Source organism: Galeopterus variegatus, unplaced genomic scaffold (assembly GCF_000696425.1).
Source record: "Galeopterus variegatus unplaced genomic scaffold, G_variegatus-3.0.2 Scaffold4801, whole genome shotgun sequence".
NCBI lineage: Eukaryota > Metazoa > Chordata > Mammalia > Dermoptera > Cynocephalidae > Galeopterus > Galeopterus variegatus.
The window spans coordinates 156202-166148 of NW_007730912.1; positions in this window are offsets into that span (position 1 = coordinate 156202).

Sequence of the window (9947 nt, forward strand, 5' to 3'; positions counted from 1 at the left end):
GCCTTGGTGTTATCAGCACCGCACTCTACCGAGTGAGCCACGGGCCGGCCCGATATGATTCCATTTTTATGAAATGCCCAGAATAGGGAAATCTATAGAGACAGGAATTAGATTAGTGGTTGCCTCCGGCCAGAGGAATGGGGAATTTTGGGCGTGATAGCTAAAGTGTATGGGTTCTTTTTAGGGTGATGAAAATGTTCAAAAATTAGTTGTGGTGATTGTACAACTCTGTAATTATACTAAAGACCATTGAACTGTGTGCCTTAAATTAGCAAATTGTGTGGTACATGAATTATACCAATAAAACTTTTTTTAAAAGGATATTAGCATAGTGTTCCACTAATAACTTGGGAGAAATAGTTTTTCAGGTGTATGATGCAGGAATTTATTTCACCTGCAGCTAGTGCTTAAATTTATGTTGATTTTGTAGAGATAAATGAATAATTTTCCGTTTTCTCTCTTCCCCCCCCCAAAAAGGAAAAAACACTAGATTCTACCAATAGAGCAGCAGCATACTGCAAATATTACAGGTGAGATGTAGCCTGGGTCAATTAAAGCAGCAAAAATGACCAACTATACTCTCTATACATGTCTATATCTAGCCATTATAATATGCAAATATGTGAGTAGCAAAAGCACTAGCTATGTCTTTTCCTGGTTTTTATATTTTCATGATTTGTATAAAGTTAATTAATATTAACTCCCTTTGAAAAAGTACATTAAACATAGGGCCCAGCAACTTAATAAAAAATATTCTAGATTCTTTTCTGAAAACAAATTCCATTTCAACTACTTAAAACAAAAAGTTAGATTATTGTTTGATTTTAAATATCTTATTTAAAATGTCCTTCCTCATAATATTCCCAAGTGAAAAAACATTTTTCCCAATTATTTTTCCATTTTAATGTAAACAATTCCTGGGTAAAGAGATTTGCAAAACTAGAGCTTTACAAAAAATATGACCTTGAGTTTTAGTATTCCCCAGTGGCTCTGAAAAGATAGGTATTAATATAAGTTTCATTCTAAGAAGTCTTTGGGGAACAAGCCAAGTTTAAATAGGGTAATTGGTAGGTCTATGGTAGCAATTTACATGAATTATAGAAACATAACACCAGACATTTATCTAATTGAATAAAATGTGGTGTTCAGCTACTTATCTAGAGGAATTCTACTTGTGGTTTGTGCTATTTGATGATTAGTCCATTCTCTTGAGAATCTGAGTTTCTCTGGGGACAGAATCAGTTTTGCTTTATTTAGCAAAAGCTCGAAACATAAAACATAAAATACTATTTATATACATTTCTTTGATAAAAACAGTACTAAAACAATACAAACCCATAATTCCTTTGGAAGATGTTTATCCACATTCTTGTTAAGGATGTCGATTGTTTATACTCACCCTGGGGCTCCATTTCTTTCCTTAAGGAAAGGGAACTCTTCACTCTCCTAATCAATCTGCTATCATAGGTCTTATGGCCCTTAGTTGAGTTTCTGTTTCCTGTAAATATAATGAGCAATGTGAGACATTTATCAGCACCGCACTCTCCCAAGTTGTTTTCTTTAAAAGATGACCACCAGTAAGGGGATCTCAACCCTTGACTTGGTGTTGTCAGCACCACACTCAGCCAGTGAACCACCTGGCCATCCCTATATGGGATCCGGACCCGTGGCCTTGGTGTTATCAGCGCCACACTCTCCCGAGTGAGCCATGGCCGGCCCCCAATGTAAGACATTTAATACTGTCAAATTTGTTCCAAAATTTCTTGCACTAAATAAGTATGACGATACCATTTCTATAAGAGTATTGCACAGACCTTAGATTCTTGCAAAATTGCACAAAAGGTAATTTATTTTCAATATTTAAGCTTCAGAAATTATTCAAGCAAAATTTCACTTCCTTATTCCTGTACACTGAATGTTTGTGTCCCTCCCAAATTCCTATGTTGAAACTTAATCTCCACTGTGATGTTATTAGGAGGTGGGACCTTTGGGAGGTGATTAAGCTGGAGGGTGGAGCCCTCATGAATGGGATTAGTACCCTTATCAAAGAGGCCCCAGAGAGCTACTTTCCTTTTCACCATATTAGGATGCAGTGAGAAGACAACTGTCTATGAACCAGAAAGTGTGCCCTCACCAGACACTGCATCTGCCAGCACTTTGATCTTGGGTTTCCTGGCCTCCAGGCTGTGAAAAACAAATTTCTGTTGTTTATAAGCCACCCAGTCTATGGTATTCTGTCACAGCAGCCCAAAGGGACTAAGACAGCTATTTCCTACTTAAAGGAGTCTGAAGGGTAGTCAATTGCAAGTTTTATGTTTTTATTTAAAAAAACACATAACAATTCTATGTCAGTGCCTCAAGCATCTTCAACCACAGCCTATCTACACTAACCTAGGAAATTCATAAAACAGGAGAATGCCTTATAACCTCAACCTGGGACAGTAATAATTTGGAGCTTACTACACTGCTGTTACTAGTACCCATTTACTAAACTCAATTGTTTAGCAATTAGTTATTGAACAACTTGTGTTTGCCAAGAACTGTATTTGATGCAGGGATAAAATATAAGACACAGTTCCTGCTCACAAATACACTCAAGCAGCAAAGGAGACAGCTCCTAAGGCCATCTCGGAGGGACTATCTGATTTAGTAAATGCCAGAGATGAAGAGGCAGAAAAGTGGCAGGGAGCATGAAAAGAATTCCAGTGGAGGACAGTGAGGGAAAAAAGGAGGAAAGATACCAGTGTGTGAGACAAAAAGGTTTACGCAGCAGAGAAACACAGCGCTGCTGTTATACAGGGTGAGGCAGGGAGTGGAGAAGCAGACTCCCCCAAAGGCTCCAGCTGAATTACAGAGCACCTCATAAGCCAGGGTGAGGGACTTGGACTTAATCCTGATAGCAAAAGATAAGAATTTAGGGATTTTAGGTAGAGGCTGACTCAATCAGATGTGCTTTTTAGACAGATCATTCTGGCTCTTGTTATAAAAGGTGGATTTTAGGATTGGAGGCAACACGACCAGTTAGGACACTATTGCAAAAATTTAGGTAGCAATGGCTTAGGACTTCACCATCCTTGGTAACTGTCAGCCTAGATACAAACTAAGGTTGCATTACAGTATGAGAGAATTTCAAAGGGAGGAGGTAAAGAGGTGGAAGAAATCAATAATAGTTATTAAAGGAAGCTATTGTTATTCTTTCCCCTCCCCCCACCACATTTTTTTTAACATGTCAATGATTGAGAACTTTCTGAAAGGACCAAGTAGTAAACCACAAAATGATGCTGCCTGGTGTTTTAAAATAAGCTAAATAAGGGATAAAAACAATTCCAATTCACATGCAGAAGACCCTACAATAGTTCACAATTTTTCAAGCACTTTCCCTATTGAATGGTTTAACAGAAGACCAGAGGGCTTGAAGTGGAGTGATGGAGCGCAATGTGTAAGAGCAGATAAGAAAACCGGATGGTTTAAGGTTTTCTCTTTCCATTCCAAGACTAGATTCAGTCAGCATCTGGTGTGTCAAAATTAGATATGTGACATTTAAATACACAATATTGTTTTTATTTGGTTTTTATTTTATTTTATTTTATTTTTGTCCTCTGGCCTGCATGGGGATCTGTACCACTGACCTTGGTACAATATTGTTTTTATCGTAAAAGTAGTTAAAATATGTCAAGAAAATAAAATTTGAATGAAACACCTGTGGAATACCTGAGAAACCTCCTTGAAACTCTAGGTTCTGCGAAACAGAATTTAACACTTGAGCTAGTACATACTAAACTTAAAACTTTTTAATCCTTTTATACTGAAAACCAAACCCTCAGGAGCTTATACACAGACTTTCCAGCAGAGGGCAGCAAAACTTCACTAAGCTGTTTTTAAAACCCTGGCAGCTTTTCTATATTGTGTAATATTTTAAAAATATTCCAGCAAAAGTTATATGAACAAATATGTGTTTATATAGATAAACATACAGACATATGTTAGTCTTATAGTTATTGTGGAATTACAGTGTTATAGTACTTACATTTAGGCAGAACCAGTGAGCAAACCGGCCATCCCTATATGGGATCTGAACCCGTGGCCTTGGTGTTATCAGCACCGCACTCTCCCGAGTGAGCCACGGGCCAGCCCGAAATATGTGTTTATATAGATAAACATACAGACATATGTTAGTCTTATAGTTATTGTGGAATTACAGTGTTATAGTACTTACATTTAGGCAGAACATTATTCTTCCCAGAGCTCTGAAGGCTCTTAGATATATAGGACCTGGGGCAGTAGCAAGAGAGAACAAAGATGGACCACAATGTCTTAACGGAGTTATCTGCCTAGTGGTTTCCCACCACTTTTACAATGAGATTAAGGTACAATGGGATTCTTTAAAAAAATATACGCTGTAACTATGTGCCTGAGTTTTCTCATCTGTAAAATGGAGATAATAATTGCTCCTACACCTCAAGGGATTGTTGTGCAGATTAAATGCAAAGTAACTGGAACATGAAGTGTTAGCTGTTTTTGTTTTGTTTCGCTTTTTTTTTTTGTAATTTGCTTAATTTTGTAATTGTAATTCCTGAAAGAAGGGAAACAAAAAGGTAAGCCCTACAACCACATCAGATTTTTATCTGGAGGCCATGCCCAGGCGTCCATGCGGGGAAGAGGATGCAAGCAAACGCCAGCAATCTCTCTGAGTTGAGATTTGGGGAGGCCAAGGTGGTCAGAAGTTGCCAGGCAGAATTCTAAAGAATTAGGAGCCATGCAGCAGAGATTCAGAAGTACTTCATAGGAGGTGCCCTTGACCATACATGTGTAGGTGAGCCTTCATGAGGTTGGGCAAATAAAGACTGGGAATTATAAACTGAAGAATCTTCAGAGCTCACACTGGGTAAGGGGAGGTGAGAACTTCAATTAGCCAAAATCCTCAGTAACCAATGGAAAGTCCTCAGTAATCAATAGAGTCATGAAACAGATATTCAGAGGGGTTGTGACTTAGTAGTAATACTGAACAATTGCTGGAGTTAAGGCTAATCAACACCTGTTAATTATAGATCAGAGCCAGACTGATCTATAATTAACTTATCTGCCTGCCAGAACAAATCCTAACATTCTTTAAAGGAAAACAACAAAACTCGGACACTTTCAGTGTCCACCATACAATAAAATATTACTAGGCATGCAAGAAGAAGGAAGATGTTGGCTTATAACCAAGAGAAAAATCAATCAACGAAAACAGACATAAAAATTATAGGGATGCTAGAACTAGCAGATACAAATATTAAAATAGCTATTATAACTCAAGTGAAATGATGAAACAAAAGAGGACCAACTGGAACATCCAGAGATTGAAAAATACAGTATCAGAATGAAAATAAAGCTTCTCTGAAGGCATTAATAAGATTAAACACTGATAAAAAATAAACCAGTGAGGGCTGGCCAGTTAGTTCAGTTGGTTAGAGCATGGTGCCAATAACAACAAGGTCCAGGGTTCAATCCCTGTACCGGCCAGCCACCAAAAAAAAAAAAAAAGAAAGAAAGAAAGAAAAAAAAATACAGAAACAAAAAAATAAAATTATAGTTGGAAATTTTAATACTTCTCTGATTAATTGATAAAAAAAGGTAGGAAGTGAACAGAGATATGAAAGACTCGAACAGCACTATAAACCAACATCACTTACTTGACAGCTTACTCAGCAATAGCAGAATACATATTCATTACAAATGCACATAAAACATCCACCAAGACTGACCATATGCTGGAATCTAAAACAAGTTTTAGCAGATTTAAAAGGATTAAAAAGAAGGGCTGGCCAGTTAGTTCACTTGGTTAAAGTGTAGTGCTGGTAACACCGAGGTCAAGGTTTCAGATCCCCTTATCACCAGCCATTAAAAAAAAATTAAATAAATAATTTTTAAAAATTAAAAATAAGAGGATTAAAAAGAATACTCTAAGACTAAGTAGGCTAAGTCCTAGGAATGCAAACTTGATTTAAATTAGAAAATTAATATAACTCATCATATTAATAAAAAGGGAAAAGCTACTACATGGTCATCTTTATAAATTTTGAATTATGTAAAAGTAAATTCTTAAAATTTAAGACAGTTCTTCTTAAATATATATCTATTTTGAACATTATGAAGAGTAAAAAATTCCACTAAAAAAATTGTTTCCGTTTTGGATACTGGAGATAAAGCAACCCAACTTTATACTGAGATCCAAGGTCATGAGTACCTAAAATGGGGTAGAGGTTAAGGCTTTTAGAAACAAAAAGGTTGAACAAATCAAGAGACCTGAGTGTTAGGAAAAAAGCGTACTGTTGTCATTAAGAATGATATCAAAGGATGGAGTGGAGGGAGACACTTTGATCCAATGCTAGAGTCCACTAGGAGGTAGACTAAAGGGTGGGAGAGGACAGCAAGGGAGGAGGTGGAATCTGGTAAGGCAAATCGAGCCTCACACGGGAGCCCCTCACTTACTATGTCCTTCCTACATAATGGAAGTTTCTTCACTTCACCTGTCATTATACCTCTCAGAAGTGGCCATTTGCCTGCCTGAAAACAATATTTTGGTCCTCAGGATGAGTAGAAAAAGCAGTTTATTCTAGTCCTATTTTAGACTAAAAGTGGTCCACCTTCAAAGACAACTCTGGAGGATGCCCAAACTCATGATGATACCAAGGGCTCCTGTTACCCATAGGCTGTGATGCTCCTTGTGTGGCCATCAGTTAGGGGCTCTACAATCCAAGCAGAGTGACATATAACTGTACAGATGCACAGGATTACCCACGTGTGGTCCCTTTCAAGAAAATCTTCCAAAAAAATCCCAATAAAAAATCCTAAAGAATAAAGAAAAAACCCATGTATTTGGTAAGTTGAAAATTAATAATAGCCATAATTAAACACTTTACCTGTATTCTCTCTACCTCCCCCATGATAGAGCACTGTAAGGACAAATGAAAGCATGTAAATCCACAGAGTTATATGAATCATCCAGAATGACTGAACTGACAGCTGGTAGGGCGGAAACAGTAAACCACAGCCATGGGACTAAAAAACCCAACCTCTTCCCTCCACGTTACACCTCTCTACCACCAACATGACCCTTGGGTGAATCATAAGCTCCAAATACCCTTAATTTGTTTTTGTTTTCTTTTTCTTTTTTTTTTTAATTTAAAACAACCAGAATTTGTTTTTTCTGTTATGAGTGGTGTTGGGAAAAATAGGAAAATGGTCAGGGCCCTTCAGATGTTCAGAATCTTGCTGAGCATTTGCTGTAAATATCCTCAGGTGTTCCTTGCTACTACTTAATGTAAGTTGTGTATGGGCATCCAGGTGTTCAGGGTTGTGGACTTAAGTATAAAAGACTAACAGCTCTGATCCACAGTGTTTCTCAGAACTCTCAGAGAAGCCACTAGGATAGTTGCTCCTAGATCTGAATAAAACCCATTCATTTTTCTATACCTACGGCTCCTAGAACCCTTTTTTTCTATTACTAGCTCACAGACCTGTGTGTGGAGGGTTTGTAACCCAATCTGTGCAACAGACTCGAGGGGTCTGTAAGCCCTAGCTTTACAGTTACACACCCACCAAAATAGCGAAAGAGAGAGAGAGAGAGAGAGAGAGAGAGAGACTCCAAACAATACCAAGTGTTTATGGGTTGGTGGAGTAACTGGAACTTCTTATTGGGAAAGTGAAATGATAACACCATATGGAAAATAGTTTAAACATTTCTTATGAAATTAAACATACTTAATATATAACCCATCAATTGCACTCCTAAGCATTTACCCAAGAGAAATGAAAATATAGGTCTGTACTAAGACTTGTACATAAATGTTCAGAGCAGCTTCAGTTACAAGTCCATCAAAATAGGTGAATAGACTATTAATCACCAATAAAAAGAAATGTGCTACTGATATAAACATCAACCTGGACAAATACTTAAAATATTGTGATGAGGGAAAGAAGCCAGACACAAAAGTAAATATACTATAATGTTTCAATTACATGAAACTATAGAAAAGTAAAACCTAAGCTATAGTGACAAGAAAGCAGATCAGTAGTCACCTGGAGCCAGGGGTGGGTTGAAGAGTAGGGGACATTGATTTGGAAGGCGCACAGGGGAACCTTTTGCGATAATGGAAAACTTCTATATCTCTACTGTGGTTGTGCTTACATGAGCCTAAACATTTTTCCAAAGTCATTGAGCAGTATACTTAAAATGAATTCCTTTGATTTTATGTAAAATAACACCTCAATAAATATGACTTAAAGTGAAAAAAAAATCATACTCCAGTGTGTTACAAACCAAAGGCTGACACACTAGACATCCTCGACTCAGTCTGTACTGACTTGATGTCTCACAAGAGACCCCAGCTTAACATGTGCAAACCTCCCCCAGGCCTGCTTCTCCTCCAGCATTCGATATTCATTCTCCACATTGCAGCTGGGTCCTACTTCAATTGAAACTTTTATTGAGATAATTGTAAATTTGCAGTTGTAATAAATAATACAAAGAGATCCTGTGAACCCTTTACCCAGTTTCCCCCAATGGTAACATTTTTGTAAAACTAGAGTATATTATCACAACCAGGATAATGACATTGATACAATCTGCCAATCTTATTCAGGTTTCCCCACTTTAATTTGCATACATATGGGTATGTGTGATACCCATGCTGGATTTTTTTTTTTTTAATTGTCTTACAGGTCCCTGGGGGCTTGCTATAAGGAACCCTGGTGGTTCCTTGAGCTTGGCATTGTAGGGCATGCAGATGTCAGTCTGCCACGGATTCTGACACCAAAGCACTTGCAGCCCTGCAAGGGAGCTCGGCACCTGTATTTATAAATAAACATCCTTGAGGTTTTCTCTGGGATGCAATTAAGTTACCTGGAGAGAGTTTGATCTCTTTGGTTTTCTTTAAGATTTGTTAGGTAGGACCAGAGCAGTGTTTTACTCTAGGGATAATTATTCCCTGCTATTGAAACTAGAGACTCTTCTGAGGATCCCATATAGGGATGGCCGGTTTGCTCACTGGCTGAGCGTGGTGCTTACAACACCAAGCCAAGGGTTGAGATCCCCTTACCGGTCATCTTTAAAAAAAAAAAAAAAGGAAAATATCAAAGAAAAAATACAAGAAAAAAATGATAGGGCCGAGCCCGTGGCGCACTCAGGAGAGTGCAGCGCTGGGAGCGCAGTAGCGCTCCTGCCGCGGGTTCGGATCCTATATGGGGATGGCCAGTCACCACTCACTAGCTGAGCGCGGTGTGGCTGGTCTCAAAAAAAGACAGATTCTCTGTATTGAGAAGGCTCCCCAAGTATGCAGCACAACAAATGAAAAAGACCCAGGCCAAGGTCACACTTTTGAGAAATTTCTTAACACATGTACAAATGTAAAAGTGATTATTAAATAACAAAGAAAACGATTTGCTCTCAATAGTTTTCAAGGTGACTTCACATAAAAGTGAGACAGTTTTTAAATGGGCTGAGGGGATCAGTGTCCTGTGTCACAGGCATGGAAACAGATACATACACTGAATAGAACACCTGCAGAATGACATTTTTTCAAACCTTTCACAGATGAGATAGCACAGCTCATTAATACTTAGGTGAGTTTGTGTGTGAACATGTATGTGTAAGAGGACAAACTATTTGGAATCCAAGTCCAGTTTCCTAAACTAAATGATTAGCTCTCAAAGATAAGAGCGCACAGCTTCTTATTCCTCGCTATCTCCCTATGTCAACTGATAACTGCTTTGTCTGTGTAGGTCTGTGTAGCCGATATGCCAACCATATCTGGACAAAGGAGATATATGGCATGACTTAGCAGGGATTTTTTTTTTTAAAAGATGACCGGTAAGGGGATCTTAACCCTTGACTTGGTGTTGTCAGCACCACGCTCAGCCAGTGAGCGAACCGGCCATCCCTATATGGGATCCGAACCCGTGGC